This window comes from Andrographis paniculata, unplaced genomic scaffold (assembly GCF_009805555.1).
Source record: "Andrographis paniculata isolate CXL003 unplaced genomic scaffold, ASM980555v1 Contig66END, whole genome shotgun sequence".
NCBI classification, from domain to species: Eukaryota; Viridiplantae; Streptophyta; class Magnoliopsida; order Lamiales; family Acanthaceae; genus Andrographis; species Andrographis paniculata.
In genome coordinates, this window is record NW_026137602.1 from 3,963,961 (window position 1) to 3,980,941 (window position 16,981).

Sequence of the window (16,981 nt, forward strand, 5' to 3'; positions counted from 1 at the left end):
CTCGACGAACGGCCTGACCGGCATTCAAACGTCGGGTCACGAATTCGCTGTTGTCAGCCGGGGCAGACATCGACAATGATCCTTTCGCAGGTTCAACTATAGAATCCTTGTCACGAGTTCTGTTTTCTCTAAACGATAATTCTTACTGGACTTCTCGCGTTGAAGCTGGTTCGTCAGCGCCCGTGCGCGAATCCCCGTTCGCAATATACGGCTGGACGACGGGTCCGTGAACGGCGGACAAGGTCGTCGTTCGATATTTTTGGCCGCGACGTGCAGCGCAGGAAATCCATTTTTGCTGCCTACATATTCGCGAAAATCCGCGCAGGAGTTTTTTGGGTCGCCCACTCTGTCTCGACGGACGGTCTGACCGGCATTCAAACGTCGGGTCACGAACTCGCTGTTGTCAGCCGGGGCAGACATCGACAATGATCCTTTCGCAGGTTCAACTATAGAATCCTTGTCACGAGTTCTGTTTTCTCTAAACGAATTCTTACTGGACTTCTCGCGTTGAAGCTGGTTCGTCAGCGCCCGTGCGCGAATCCCCGTTCGCAATATACGGCTGGACGACGGGTCCGTGAACGGCGGACAAGGTCGTCGTTCGCGATTTTTGGCCGCGACGTGCAGCGCAGGAAATCCATTTTTGCTGCTACATATTCGCGAAAATCCGCGCAGGAGTTTTTTGGGCGCCCACTCTGTCTCGACGGACGGCCTGACCGGCATTCGAACGTCGGGTCACGAATTCGCTGTTGTCAGCCGGGGCAGACATCGACAATGATCCTTTCGCAGGTTCAACTATAGAATCCTTGTCACGAGTTCTGTTTTCTCTAAACGATAATTCTTACTGGACTTCTCGCGTTGACGCTGGTTCGTCAGCGCCCGTGCGCGAATCCCCGTTCGCAATATACGGCTGGACGACGGGTCCGTGAACGGCGGACAAGGTCGTCGTTCGCGATTTTTGGCCGCGACGTGCAGCGCAGGAAATCCATTTTTGCTGCCTACATATTCGCGAAAATCCGCGCAGGAGTTTTTGGGGTCGCCCACTCTGTCTCGACGGACGGCCTGACCGGCATTCGAACGTCGGGTCACGAATTCGCTGTTGTCAGCCGGGGCAGACATCGACAATGATCCTTTCGCAGGTTCAACTATAGAATCCTTGTCACGAGTTCTGTTTTCTCTAAACGAATTCTTACTGGACTTCTCGCGTTGAAGCTGGTTCGTCAGCGCCCGTGCGCGAATCCCCGTTCGCAATATACGGCTGGACGACGGGTCCGTGAACGGCGGACAAGGTCGTCGTTCGCGATTTTTGGCCGCGACGTGCAGCGCAGGAAATCCATTTTTGCTGCCTACATATTCGCGAAAATCCGCGCAGGAGTTTTTTCGGACGCGAAAATCCGGGGCAGACATCGACAATGATCCTTTCGCAGGTTCAACTATAGAATCCTTGTCACGAGTTCTATTTTCTCTAAACGATAATTCTTACTGGACTTCTCGCGTTGAAACTGGTTCGTCAGCGCCCGTGCGCGAATCCCCGTTCGCAATATACGGCTGGACGACGGGTCCGTGAACGGCGGACAAGGTCGTCGTTCGCGATTTTTGGCCGCGACGTGCAGCGCAGGAAATCCATTTTTGCTGCCTACATATTCGCGAAAATCCGCGCAAGAGTTTTTTGGGGCGCCCACTCTGTCTCGACGGACGGCCTGACCGGCATTCGAACGTCGGGTCACGAATTCGCTGTTGTCAGCCGGGGCAGACATCGACAATGATCCTTTCGCAGGTTCAACTATAGAATCCTTGTCACGAGTTCTGTTTTCTCTAAACGATAATTCTTACTGGACTTCTCGCGTTGACGCTGGTTCGTCAGCGCCCGTGCGCGAATCCCCGTTCGCAATATACGGCTGGACGACGGGTCCGTGAACGGCGGACAAGGTCGTCGTTTGCGATTTTTGGCCGCGACGTGCATCGCAGGAAATCCATTTTTGCTGCCTACATATTCGCGAAAATCCGCGCAGGAGTTTTTTGGGCGCCCACTCTGTCTCGACGGACGGCCTGACCGGCATTCGAACGTCGGGTCACGAATTCGCTGTTGTCAGCCGGGGCAGACATCGACAATGATCCTTTCGCAGGTTCAACTATAGAATCCTTGTCACGAGTTCTATTTTCTCTAAACAAGAATTCTTACTGGACTTCTCCCGTTGACGCTGGTTCGTCAGCGCCCGTGCGCGAATCCCCGTTCGCAATATGCGGCTGGACGACGGGTCCGTGAACGGCGGACAAGGTCGTCGTTCGCGATTTTTGGCCGCGACGTGCAGCGCAGGAAATCAATTTTTGCTGCCTACATATTCGCGAAAATCCGCGCAGGAGTTTTTTCGGACGCGAAAATCCGGGGCAGACATCGACAATGATCCTTTCGCAGGTTCAACTATAGAATCCTTGTCACGAGTTCTATTTTCTCTAAACGATAATTCTTACTGGACTTCTCGCGTTGAAGCTGGTTCGTCAGCGCCCGTGCGCGAATCCCCGTTCGCAATATACGGCTGGACGACGGGTCCGTGAACGGCGGACAAGGTCGTCGTTCGCGATTTTTGGCCGCGACGTGCAGCGCAGGAAATCCATTTTTGCTGCCTACATATTCGCGAAAATCCGCGCAGGAGTTTTTTGGGTCGCCCACTCTGTCTCGACGGACGGTCTGACCGGCATTCAAACGTCGGGTCACGAATTCGCTGTTGTCAGCCGGGGCAGACATCGACAATGATCCTTTCGCAGGTTCAACTATAGAATCCTTGTCACGAGTTCTGTTTTCTCTAAACGATAATTCTTACTGGACTTCTCCCGTTGACGCTGGTTCGTCAGCGCCCGTGCGCGAATCCCCGTTCGCAATATACGGCTGGACGACGGGTCCGTGAACGGCGGACAAGGTCGTCGTTCGCGATTTTTGGCCGCGACGTGCAGCGCAGGAAATCCATTTTTGCTGCCTACATATTCGCGAAAATCCGCGCAGGAGTTTTTTGGGTCGCCCACTCTGTCTCGACGGACGGCCTGACCGGCATTCAAACGTCGGGTCACGAATTCGCTGTTGTCAGCCGGGGCAGACATCGACAATGATCCTTTCGCAGGTTCAACTATAGAATCCTTGTCACGAGTTCTGTTTTCTCTAAACGATAATTCTTACTGGACTTCTCGCGTTGAAGCTGGTTCGTCAGCGCCCGTGCGCGAATCCCCGTTCGCAATATACGGCTGGACGACGGGTCCGTGAACGGCGGACAAGGTCGTCGTTCGATATTTTTGGCCGCGACGTGCAGCGCAGGAAATCCATTTTTGCTGCCTACATATTCGCGAAAATCCGCGCAGGAGTTTTTTGGGTCGCCCACTCTGTCTCGACGGACGGTCTGACCGGCATTCAAACGTCGGGTCACGAACTCGCTGTTGTCAGCCGGGGCAGACATCGACAATGATCCTTTCGCAGGTTCAACTATAGAATCCTTGTCACGAGTTCTGTTTTCTCTAAACGGAATTCTTACTGGACTTCTCGCGTTGACGCTGGTTCGTCAGCGCCCGTGCGCGAATCCCCGTTCGCAATATACGGCTGGACGACGGGTCCGTGAACGGCGGACAAGGTCGTCGTTCGCGATTTTTGGCCGCGACGTGCAGCGCAGGAAATCCATTTTTGCTGCCTACATATTCGCGAAAATCCGCGCAGGAGTTTTTTGGGTCGCCCACTCTGTCTCGACGGACGGTCTGACCGGCATTCAAACGTCGGGTCACGAACTCGCTGTTGTCAGCCGGGGCAGACATCGACAATGATCCTTTCGCAGGTTCAACTATAGAATCCTTGTCACGAGTTCTGTTTTCTCTAAACGATAATTCTTACTGGACTTCTCGCGTTGACGCTGGTTCGTCAGCGCCCGTGCGCGAATCCCCGTTCGCAATATACGGCTGGACGACGGGTCCGTGAACGGCGGACAAGGTCGTCGTTCGCGATTTTTGGCCGCGACGTGCAGCGCAGGAAATCCATTTTTGCTGCCTACATATTCGCGAAAATCCGCGCAGGAGTTTTTTGGGTCGCCCACTCTGTCTCGACGGACGGTCTGACCGGCATTCAAACGTCGGGTCACGAACTCGCTGTTGTCAGCCGGGGCAGACATCGACAATGATCCTTTCGCAGGTTCAACTATAGAATCCTTGTCACGAGTTCTGTTTTCTCTAAACGATAATTCTTACTGGACTTCTCGCGTTGACGCTGGTTCGTCAGCGCCCGTGCGCGAATCCCCGTTCGCAATATACGGCTGGACGACGGGTCCGTGAACGGCGGACAAGGTCGTCGTTCGCGATTTTTGGCCGCGACGTGCAGCGCAGGAAATCCATTTTTGCTGCCTACATATTCGCGAAAATCCGCGCAGGAGTTTTTTGGGTCGCCCACTCTGTCTCGACGGACGGTCTGACCGGCATTCAAACGTCGGGTCACGAACTCGCTGTTGTCAGCCGGGGCAGACATCGACAATGATCCTTTCGCAGGTTCAACTATAGAATCCTTGTCACGAGTTCTGTTTTCTCTAAACGATAATTCTTACTGGACTTCTCGCGTTGACGCTGGTTCGTCAGCGCCCGTGCGCGAATCCCCGTTCGCAATATACGGCTGGACGACGGGTCCGTGAACGGCGGACAAGGTCGTCGTTCGCGATTTTTGGCCGCGACGTGCAGCGCAGGAAATCCATTTTTGCTGCCTACATATTCGCGAAAATCCGCGCAGGAGTTTTTTGGGTCGCCCACTCTGTCTCGACGGACGGTCTGACCGGCATTCGAACGTCGGGTCACGAATTCGCTGTTGTCAGCCGGGGCAGACATCGACAATGATCCTTTCGCAGGTTCAACTATAGAATCCTTGTCACGAGTTCTGTTTTCTCTAAACGATAATTCTTACTGGACTTCTCGCGTTGACGCTGGTTCGTCAGCGCCCGTGCGCGAATCCCCGTTCGCAATATACGGCTGGACGACGGGTCCGTGAACGGCGGACAAGGTCGTCGTTCGCGATTTTTGGCCGCGACGTGCAGCGCAGGAAATCCATTTTTGCTGCCTACATATTCGCGAAAATCCGCGCAGGAGTTTTTTGGGTCGCCCACTCTGTCTCGACGGACGGTCTGACCGGCATTCGAACGTCGGGTCACGAACTCGCTGTTGTCAGCCGGGGCAGACATCGACAATGATCCTTTCGCAGGTTCAACTATAGAATCCTTGTCACGAGTTCTGTTTTCTCTAAACGATAATTCTTACTGGACTTCTCGCGTTGACGCTGGTTCGTCAGCGCCCGTGCGCGAATCCCCGTTCGCAATATACGGCTGGACGACGGGTCCGTGAACGGCGGACAAGGTCGTCGTTCGCGATTTTTGGCCGCGACGTGCAGCGCAGGAAATCCATTTTTGCTGCCTACATATTCGCGAAAATCCGCGCAGGAGTTTTTTGGGTCGCCCACTCTGTCTCGACGGACGGTCTGACCGGCATTCGAACGTCGGGTCACGAACTCGCTGTTGTCAGCCGGGGCAGACATCGACAATGATCCTTTCGCAGGTTCAACTATAGAATCCTTGTCACGAGTTCTGTTTTCTCTAAACGATAATTCTTACTGGACTTCTCCGTTGACGCTGGTTCGTCAGCGCCCGTGCGCGAATCCCCGTTCGCAATATACGGCTGGACGACGGGTCCGTGAACGGCGGACAAGGTCGTCGTTCGCGATTTTTGGCCGCGACGTGCAGCGCAGGAAATCCATTTTTGCTGCCTACATATTCGCGAAAATCCGCGCAGGAGTTTTTTGGGTCGCCCACTCTGTCTCGACGGACGGTCTGACCGGCATTCGAACGTCGGGTCACGAATTCGCTGTTGTCAGCCGGGGCAGACATCGACAATGATCCTTTCGCAGGTTCAACTATAGAATCCTTGTCACGAGTTCTGTTTTCTCTAAACGATAATTCTTACTGGACTTCTCGCGTTGACGCTGGTTCGTCAGCGCCCGTGCGCGAATCCCCGTTCGCAATATACGGCTGGACGACGGGTCCGTGAACGGCGGACAAGGTCGTCGTTCGCGATTTTTGGCCGCGACGTGCAGCGCAGGAAATCCATTTTTGCTGCCTACATATTCGCGAAAATCCGCGCAGGAGTTTTTTGGGTCGCCCACTCTGTCTCGACGGACGGTCTGACCGGCATTCGAACGTCGGGTCACGAACTCGCTGTTGTCAGCCGGGGCAGACATCGACAATGATCCTTTCGCAGGTTCAACTATAGAATCCTTGTCACGAGTTCTGTTTTCTCTAAACGATAATTCTTACTGGACTTCTCGCGTTGACGCTGGTTCGTCAGCGCCCGTGCGCGAATCCCCGTTCGCAATATACGGCTGGACGACGGGTCCGTGAACGGCGGACAAGGTCGTCGTTCGCGATTTTTGGCCGCGACGTGCAGCGCAGGAAATCCATTTTTGCTGCCTACATATTCGCGAAAATCCGCGCAGGAGTTTTTTGGGTCGCCCACTCTGTCTCGACGGACGGTCTGACCGGCATTCGAACGTCGGGTCACGAATCGCTGTTGTCAGCCGGGGCAGACATCGACAATGATCCTTTCGCAGGTTCAACTATAGAATCCTTGTCACGAGTTCTGTTTTCTCTAAACGATAATTCTTACTGGACTTCTCGCGTTGACGCTGGTTCGTCAGCGCCCGTGCGCGAATCCCCGTTCGCAATATACGGCTGGACGACGGGTCCGTGAACGGCGGACAAGGTCGTCGTTCGCGATTTTTGGCCGCGACGTGCAGCGCAGGAAATCCATTTTTGCTGCCTACATATTCGCGAAAATCCGCGCAGGAGTTTTTTGGGTCGCCCACTCTGTCTCGACGGACGGTCTGACCGGCATTCGAACGTCGGGTCACGAACTCGCTGTTGTCAGCCGGGGCAGACATCGACAATGATCCTTTCGCAGGTTCAACTATAGAATCCTTGTCACGAGTTCTGTTTTCTCTAAACGATAATTCTTACTGGACTTCTCGCGTTGACGCTGGTTCGTCAGCGCCCGTGCGCGAATCCCCGTTCGCAATATACGGCTGGACGACGGGTCCGTGAACGGCGGACAAGGTCGTCGTTCGCGATTTTTGGCCGCGACGTGCAGCGCAGGAAATCCATTTTTGCTGCCTACATATTCGCGAAAATCCGCGCAGGAGTTTTTTGGGTCGCCCACTCTGTCTCGACGGACGGTCTGACCGGCATTCGAACGTCGGGTCACGAACTCGCTGTTGTCAGCCGGGGCAGACATCGACAATGATCCTTTCGCAGGTTCAACTATAGAATCCTTGTCACGAGTTCTGTTTTCTCTAAACGATAATTCTTACTGGACTTCTCGCGTTGACGCTGGTTCGTCAGCGCCCGTGCGCGAATCCCCGTTCGCAATATACGGCTGGACGACGGGTCCGTGAACGGCGGACAAGGTCGTCGTTCGCGATTTTTGGCCGCGACGTGCAGCGCAGGAAATCCATTTTTGCTGCCTACATATTCGCGAAAATCCGCGCAGGAGTTTTTTGGGTCGCCCACTCTGTCTCGACGGACGGTCTGACCGGCATTCGAACGTCGGGTCACGAATCGCTGTTGTCAGCCGGGGCAGACATCGACAATGATCCTTTCGCAGGTTCAACTATAGAATCCTTGTCACGAGTTCTGTTTTCTCTAAACGATAATTCTTACTGGACTTCTCGCGTTGACGCTGGTTCGTCAGCGCCCGTGCGCGAATCCCCGTTCGCAATATACGGCTGGACGACGGGTCCGTGAACGGCGGACAAGGTCGTCGTTCGCGATTTTTGGCCGCGACGTGCAGCGCAGGAAATCCATTTTTGCTGCCTACATATTCGCGAAAATCCGCGCAGGAGTTTTTTGGGTCGCCCACTCTGTCTCGACGGACGGTCTGACCGGCATTCGAACGTCGGGTCACGAACTCGCTGTTGTCAGCCGGGGCAGACATCGACAATGATCCTTTCGCAGGTTCAACTATAGAATCCTTGTCACGAGTTCTGTTTTCTCTAAACGATAATTCTTACTGGACTTCTCGCGTTGACGCTGGTTCGTCAGCGCCCGTGCGCGAATCCCCGTTCGCAATATACGGCTGGACGACGGGTCCGTGAACGGCGGACAAGGTCGTCGTTCGCGATTTTTGGCCGCGACGTGCAGCGCAGGAAATCCATTTTTGCTGCCTACATATTCGCGAAAATCCGCGCAGGAGTTTTTTGGGTCGCCCACTCTGTCTCGACGGACGGTCTGACCGGCATTCGAACGTCGGGTCACGAACTCGCTGTTGTCAGCCGGGGCAGACATCGACAATGATCCTTTCGCAGGTTCAACTATAGAATCCTTGTCACGAGTTCTGTTTTCTCTAAACGATAATTCTTACTGGACTTCTCGCGTTGACGCTGGTTCGTCAGCGCCCGTGCGCGAATCCCCGTTCGCAATATACGGCTGGACGACGGGTCCGTGAACGGCGGACAAGGTCGTCGTTCGCGATTTTTGGCCGCGACGTGCAGCGCAGGAAATCCATTTTTGCTGCCTACATATTCGCGAAAATCCGCGCAGGAGTTTTTTGGGTCGCCCACTCTGTCTCGACGGACGGTCTGACCGGCATTCGAACGTCGGGTCACGAACTCGCTGTTGTCAGCCGGGGCAGACATCGACAATGATCCTTTCGCAGGTTCAACTATAGAATCCTTGTCACGAGTTCTGTTTTCTCTAAACGATAATTCTTACTGGACTTCTCGCGTTGACGCTGGTTCGTCAGCGCCCGTGCGCGAATCCCCGTTCGCAATATACGGCTGGACGACGGGTCCGTGAACGGCGGACAAGGTCGTCGTTCGCGATTTTTGGCCGCGACGTGCAGCGCAGGAAATCCATTTTTGCTGCCTACATATTCGCGAAAATCCGCGCAGGAGTTTTTTGGGTCGCCCACTCTGTCTCGACGGACGGTCTGACCGGCATTCGAACGTCGGGTCACGAACTCGCTGTTGTCAGCCGGGGCAGACATCGACAATGATCCTTTCGCAGGTTCAACTATAGAATCCTTGTCACGAGTTCTGTTTTCTCTAAACGATAATTCTTACTGGACTTCTCGCGTTGACGCTGGTTCGTCAGCGCCCGTGCGCGAATCCCCGTTCGCAATATACGGCTGGACGACGGGTCCGTGAACGGCGGACAAGGTCGTCGTTCGCGATTTTTGGCCGCGACGTGCAGCGCAGGAAATCCATTTTTGCTGCCTACATATTCGCGAAAATCCGCGCAGGAGTTTTTTGGGTCGCCCACTCTGTCTCGACGGACGGTCTGACCGGCATTCGAACGTCGGGTCACGAACTCGCTGTTGTCAGCCGGGGCAGACATCGACAATGATCCTTTCGCAGGTTCAACTATAGAATCCTTGTCACGAGTTCTGTTTTCTCTAAACGATAATTCTTACTGGACTTCTCGCGTTGACGCTGGTTCGTCAGCGCCCGTGCGCGAATCCCCGTTCGCAATATACGGCTGGACGACGGGTCCGTGAACGGCGGACAAGGTCGTCGTTCGCGATTTTTGGCCGCGACGTGCAGCGCAGGAAATCCATTTTTGCTGCCTACATATTCGCGAAAATCCGCGCAGGAGTTTTTTGGGTCGCCCACTCTGTCTCGACGGACGGTCTGACCGGCATTCGAACGTCGGGTCACGAACTCGCTGTTGTCAGCCGGGGCAGACATCGACAATGATCCTTTCGCAGGTTCAACTATAGAATCCTTGTCACGAGTTCTGTTTTCTCTAAACGATAATTCTTACTGGACTTCTCGCGTTGACGCTGGTTCGTCAGCGCCCGTGCGCGAATCCCCGTTCGCAATATACGGCTGGACGACGGGTCCGTGAACGGCGGACAAGGTCGTCGTTCGCGATTTTTGGCCGCGACGTGCAGCGCAGGAAATCCATTTTTGCTGCCTACATATTCGCGAAAATCCGCGCAGGAGTTTTTTGGGTCGCCCACTCTGTCTCGACGGACGGTCTGACCGGCATTCGAACGTCGGGTCACGAACTCGCTGTTGTCAGCCGGGGCAGACATCGACAATGATCCTTTCGCAGGTTCAACTATAGAATCCTTGTCACGAGTTCTGTTTTCTCTAAACGATAATTCTTACTGGACTTCTCGCGTTGACGCTGGTTCGTCAGCGCCCGTGCGCGAATCCCCGTTCGCAATATACGGCTGGACGACGGGTCCGTGAACGGCGGACAAGGTCGTCGTTCGCGATTTTTGGCCGCGACGTGCAGCGCAGGAAATCCATTTTTGCTGCCTACATATTCGCGAAAATCCGCGCAGGAGTTTTTTGGGTCGCCCACTCTGTCTCGACGGACGGTCTGACCGGCATTCGAACGTCGGGTCACGAACTCGCTGTTGTCAGCCGGGGCAGACATCGACAATGATCCTTTCGCAGGTTCAACTATAGAATCCTTGTCACGAGTTCTGTTTTCTCTAAACGATAATTCTTACTGGACTTCTCGCGTTGACGCTGGTTCGTCAGCGCCCGTGCGCGAATCCCCGTTCGCAATATACGGCTGGACGACGGGTCCGTGAACGGCGGACAAGGTCGTCGTTCGCGATTTTTGGCCGCGACGTGCAGCGCAGGAAATCCATTTTTGCTGCCTACATATTCGCGAAAATCCGCGCAGGAGTTTTTTGGGTCGCCCACTCTGTCTCGACGGACGGTCTGACCGGCATTCGAACGTCGGGTCACGAACTCGCTGTTGTCAGCCGGGGCAGACATCGACAATGATCCTTTCGCAGGTTCAACTATAGAATCCTTGTCACGAGTTCTGTTTTCTCTAAACGATAATTCTTACTGGACTTCTCGCGTTGACGCTGGTTCGTCAGCGCCCGTGCGCGAATCCCCGTTCGCAATATACGGCTGGACGACGGGTCCGTGAACGGCGGACAAGGTCGTCGTTCGCGATTTTTGGCCGCGACGTGCAGCGCAGGAAATCCATTTTTGCTGCCTACATATTCGCGAAAATCCGCGCAGGAGTTTTTTGGGTCGCCCACTCTGTCTCGACGGACGGTCTGACCGGCATTCGAACGTCGGGTCACGAACTCGCTGTTGTCAGCCGGGGCAGACATCGACAATGATCCTTTCGCAGGTTCAACTATAGAATCCTTGTCACGAGTTCTGTTTTCTCTAAACGATAATTCTTACTGGACTTCTCGCGTTGACGCTGGTTCGTCAGCGCCCGTGCGCGAATCCCCGTTCGCAATATACGGCTGGACGACGGGTCCGTGAACGGCGGACAAGGTCGTCGTTCGCGATTTTTGGCCGCGACGTGCAGCGCAGGAAATCCATTTTTGCTGCCTACATATTCGCGAAAATCCGCGCAGGAGTTTTTTGGGTCGCCCACTCTGTCTCGACGGACGGTCTGACCGGCATTCGAACGTCGGGTCACGAACTCGCTGTTGTCAGCCGGGGCAGACATCGACAATGATCCTTTCGCAGGTTCAACTATAGAATCCTTGTCACGAGTTCTGTTTTCTCTAAACGATAATTCTTACTGGACTTCTCGCGTTGACGCTGGTTCGTCAGCGCCCGTGCGCGAATCCCCGTTCGCAATATACGGCTGGACGACGGGTCCGTGAACGGCGGACAAGGTCGTCGTTCGCGATTTTTGGCCGCGACGTGCAGCGCAGGAAATCCATTTTTGCTGCCTACATATTCGCGAAAATCCGCGCAGGAGTTTTTTGGGTCGCCCACTCTGTCTCGACGGACGGTCTGACCGGCATTCGAACGTCGGGTCACGAACTCGCTGTTGTCAGCCGGGGCAGACATCGACAATGATCCTTTCGCAGGTTCAACTATAGAATCCTTGTCACGAGTTCTGTTTTCTCTAAACGATAATTCTTACTGGACTTCTCGCGTTGACGCTGGTTCGTCAGCGCCCGTGCGCGAATCCCCGTTCGCAATATACGGCTGGACGACGGGTCCGTGAACGGCGGACAAGGTCGTCGTTCGCGATTTTTGGCCGCGACGTGCAGCGCAGGAAATCCATTTTTGCTGCCTACATATTCGCGAAAATCCGCGCAGGAGTTTTTTGGGTCGCCCACTCTGTCTCGACGGACGGTCTGACCGGCATTCGAACGTCGGGTCACGAACTCGCTGTTGTCAGCCGGGGCAGACATCGACAATGATCCTTTCGCAGGTTCAACTATAGAATCCTTGTCACGAGTTCTGTTTTCTCTAAACGATAATTCTTACTGGACTTCTCGCGTTGACGCTGGTTCGTCAGCGCCCGTGCGCGAATCCCCGTTCGCAATATACGGCTGGACGACGGGTCCGTGAACGGCGGACAAGGTCGTCGTTCGCGATTTTTGGCCGCGACGTGCAGCGCAGGAAATCCATTTTTGCTGCCTACATATTCGCGAAAATCCGCGCAGGAGTTTTTTGGGTCGCCCACTCTGTCTCGACGGACGGTCTGACCGGCATTCGAACGTCGGGTCACGAACTCGCTGTTGTCAGCCGGGGCAGACATCGACAATGATCCTTTCGCAGGTTCAACTATAGAATCCTTGTCACGAGTTCTGTTTTCTCTAAACGATAATTCTTACTGGACTTCTCGCGTTGACGCTGGTTCGTCAGCGCCCGTGCGCGAATCCCCGTTCGCAATATACGGCTGGACGACGGGTCCGTGAACGGCGGACAAGGTCGTCGTTCGCGATTTTTGGCCGCGACGTGCAGCGCAGGAAATCCATTTTTGCTGCCTACATATTCGCGAAAATCCGCGCAGGAGTTTTTTGGGTCGCCCACTCTGTCTCGACGGACGGTCTGACCGGCATTCGAACGTCGGGTCACGAACTCGCTGTTGTCAGCCGGGGCAGACATCGACAATGATCCTTTCGCAGGTTCAACTATAGAATCCTTGTCACGAGTTCTGTTTTCTCTAAACGATAATTCTTACTGGACTTCTCGCGTTGACGCTGGTTCGTCAGCGCCCGTGCGCGAATCCCCGTTCGCAATATACGGCTGGACGACGGGTCCGTGAACGGCGGACAAGGTCGTCGTTCGCGATTTTTGGCCGCGACGTGCAGCGCAGGAAATCCATTTTTGCTGCCTACATATTCGCGAAAATCCGCGCAGGAGTTTTTTGGGTCGCCCACTCTGTCTCGACGGACGGTCTGACCGGCATTCGAACGTCGGGTCACGAACTCGCTGTTGTCAGCCGGGGCAGACATCGACAATGATCCTTTCGCAGGTTCAACTATAGAATCCTTGTCACGAGTTCTGTTTTCTCTAAACGATAATTCTTACTGGACTTCTCGCGTTGACGCTGGTTCGTCAGCGCCCGTGCGCGAATCCCCGTTCGCAATATACGGCTGGACGACGGGTCCGTGAACGGCGGACAAGGTCGTCGTTCGCGATTTTTGGCCGCGACGTGCAGCGCAGGAAATCCATTTTTGCTGCCTACATATTCGCGAAAATCCGCGCAGGAGTTTTTTGGGTCGCCCACTCTGTCTCGACGGACGGTCTGACCGGCATTCGAACGTCGGGTCACGAACTCGCTGTTGTCAGCCGGGGCAGACATCGACAATGATCCTTTCGCAGGTTCAACTATAGAATCCTTGTCACGAGTTCTGTTTTCTCTAAACGATAATTCTTACTGGACTTCTCGCGTTGACGCTGGTTCGTCAGCGCCCGTGCGCGAATCCCCGTTCGCAATATACGGCTGGACGACGGGTCCGTGAACGGCGGACAAGGTCGTCGTTCGCGATTTTTGGCCGCGACGTGCAGCGCAGGAAATCCATTTTTGCTGCCTACATATTCGCGAAAATCCGCGCAGGAGTTTTTTGGGTCGCCCACTCTGTCTCGACGGACGGTCTGACCGGCATTCGAACGTCGGGTCACGAACTCGCTGTTGTCAGCCGGGGCAGACATCGACAATGATCCTTTCGCAGGTTCAACTATAGAATCCTTGTCACGAGTTCTGTTTTCTCTAAACGATAATTCTTACTGGACTTCTCGCGTTGACGCTGGTTCGTCAGCGCCCGTGCGCGAATCCCCGTTCGCAATATACGGCTGGACGACGGGTCCGTGAACGGCGGACAAGGTCGTCGTTCGCGATTTTTGGCCGCGACGTGCAGCGCAGGAAATCCATTTTTGCTGCCTACATATTCGCGAAAATCCGCGCAGGAGTTTTTTGGGTCGCCCACTCTGTCTCGACGGACGGTCTGACCGGCATTCGAACGTCGGGTCACGAACTCGCTGTTGTCAGCCGGGGCAGACATCGACAATGATCCTTTCGCAGGTTCAACTATAGAATCCTTGTCACGAGTTCTGTTTTCTCTAAACGATAATTCTTACTGGACTTCTCGCGTTGACGCTGGTTCGTCAGCGCCCGTGCGCGAATCCCCGTTCGCAATATACGGCTGGACGACGGGTCCGTGAACGGCGGACAAGGTCGTCGTTCGCGATTTTTGGCCGCGACGTGCAGCGCAGGAAATCCATTTTTGCTGCCTACATATTCGCGAAAATCCGCGCAGGAGTTTTTTGGGTCGCCCACTCTGTCTCGACGGACGGTCTGACCGGCATTCGAACGTCGGGTCACGAACTCGCTGTTGTCAGCCGGGGCAGACATCGACAATGATCCTTTCGCAGGTTCAACTATAGAATCCTTGTCACGAGTTCTGTTTTCTCTAAACGATAATTCTTACTGGACTTCTCGCGTTGACGCTGGTTCGTCAGCGCCCGTGCGCGAATCCCCGTTCGCAATATACGGCTGGACGACGGGTCCGTGAACGGCGGACAAGGTCGTCGTTCGCGATTTTTGGCCGCGACGTGCAGCGCAGGAAATCCATTTTTGCTGCCTACATATTCGCGAAAATCCGCGCAGGAGTTTTTTGGGTCGCCCACTCTGTCTCGACGGACGGTCTGACCGGCATTCGAACGTCGGGTCACGAACTCGCTGTTGTCAGCCGGGGCAGACATCGACAATGATCCTTTCGCAGGTTCAACTATAGAATCCTTGTCACGAGTTCTGTTTTCTCTAAACGATAATTCTTACTGGACTTCTCGCGTTGACGCTGGTTCGTCAGCGCCCGTGCGCGAATCCCCGTTCGCAATATACGGCTGGACGACGGGTCCGTGAACGGCGGACAAGGTCGTCGTTCGCGATTTTTGGCCGCGACGTGCAGCGCAGGAAATCCATTTTTGCTGCCTACATATTCGCGAAAATCCGCGCAGGAGTTTTTTGGGTCGCCCACTCTGTCTCGACGGACGGTCTGACCGGCATTCGAACGTCGGGTCACGAACTCGCTGTTGTCAGCCGGGGCAGACATCGACAATGATCCTTTCGCAGGTTCAACTATAGAATCCTTGTCACGAGTTCTGTTTTCTCTAAACGATAATTCTTACTGGACTTCTCGCGTTGACGCTGGTTCGTCAGCGCCCGTGCGCGAATCCCCGTTCGCAATATACGGCTGGACGACGGGTCCGTGAACGGCGGACAAGGTCGTCGTTCGCGATTTTTGGCCGCGACGTGCAGCGCAGGAAATCCATTTTTGCTGCCTACATATTCGCGAAAATCCGCGCAGGAGTTTTTTGGGTCGCCCACTCTGTCTCGACGGACGGTCTGACCGGCATTCAAACGTCGGGTCACGAACTCGCTGTTGTCAGCCGGGGCAGACATCGACAATGATCCTTTCGCAGGTTCAACTATAGAATCCTTGTCACGAGTTCTGTTTTCTCTAAACGATAATTCTTACTGGACTTCTCGCGTTGACGCTGGTTCGTCAGCGCCCGTGCGCGAATCCCCGTTCGCAATATACGGCTGGACGACGGGTCCGTGAACGGCGGACAAGGTCGTCGTTCGCGATTTTTGGCCGCGACGTGCAGCGCAGGAAATCCATTTTTGCTGCCTACATATTCGCGAAAATCCGCGCAGGAGTTTTTTGGGTCGCCCACTCTGTCTCGACGGACGGTCTGACCGGCATTCGAACGTCGGGTCACGAACTCGCTGTTGTCAGCCGGGGCAGACATCGACAATGATCCTTTCGCAGGTTCAACTATAGAATCCTTGTCACGAGTTCTGTTTTCTCTAAACGATAATTCTTACTGGACTTCTCGCGTTGACGCTGGTTCGTCAGCGCCCGTGCGCGAATCCCCGTTCGCAATATACGGCTGGACGACGGGTCCGTGAACGGCGGACAAGGTCGTCGTTCGCGATTTTTGGCCGCGACGTGCAGCGCAGGAAATCCATTTTTGCTGCCTACATATTCGCGAAAATCCGCGCAGGAGTTTTTTGGGTCGCCCACTCTGTCTCGACGGACGGTCTGACCGGCATTCAAACGTCGGGTCACGAACTCGCTGTTGTCAGCCGGGGCAGACATCGACAATGATCCTTTCGCAGGTTCAACTATAGAATCCTTGTCACGAGTTCTGTTTTCTCTAAACGATAATTCTTACTGGACTTCTCGCGTTGACGCTGGTTCGTCAGCGCCCGTGCGCGAATCCCCGTTCGCAATATACGGCTGGACGACGGGTCCGTGAACGGCGGACAAGGTCGTCGTTCGCGATTTTTGGCCGCGACGTGCAGCGCAGGAAATCCATTTTTGCTGCCTACATATTCGCGAAAATCCGCGCAGGAGTTTTTTGGGTCGCCCACTCTGTCTCGACGGACGGTCTGACCGGCATTCAAACGTCGGGTCACGAACTCGCTGTTGTCAGCCGGGGCAGACATCGACAATGATCCTTTCGCAGGTTCAACTATAGAATCCTTGTCACGAGTTCTGTTTTCTCTAAACGATAATTCTTACTGGACTTCTCGCGTTGACGCTGGTTCGTCAGCGCCCGTGCGCGAATCCCCGTTCGCAATATACGGCTGGACGACGGGTCCGTGAACGGCGGACAAGGTCGTCGTTCGCGATTTTTGGCCGCGACGTGCAGCGCAGGAAATCCATTTTTGCTGCCTACATATTCGCG

General features: G+C 54.6%; 1 long non-coding RNA gene across 7 annotated transcripts in view; it reads left to right on the plus strand.

The window, feature by feature from the left end:
* Positions 1-800: 800 nt before the first annotated feature.
* LOC127262936 (uncharacterized) overlaps positions 801-16,981 on the plus strand; it is a 38,249-nt gene continuing 22,068 nt past the window's right edge. The window contains exon 1 of one of the 7 annotated variants that reach the window (XR_007841343.1): positions 801-1,136. This is a non-coding gene — a long non-coding RNA (uncharacterized LOC127262936). Of the gene's footprint in view, positions 1,137-7,768; positions 15,360-16,981 lie in introns of those variants that run through there. The other 6 variants (XR_007841334.1, XR_007841338.1, XR_007841339.1 and 3 more) reach the window with 6 other exon arrangements.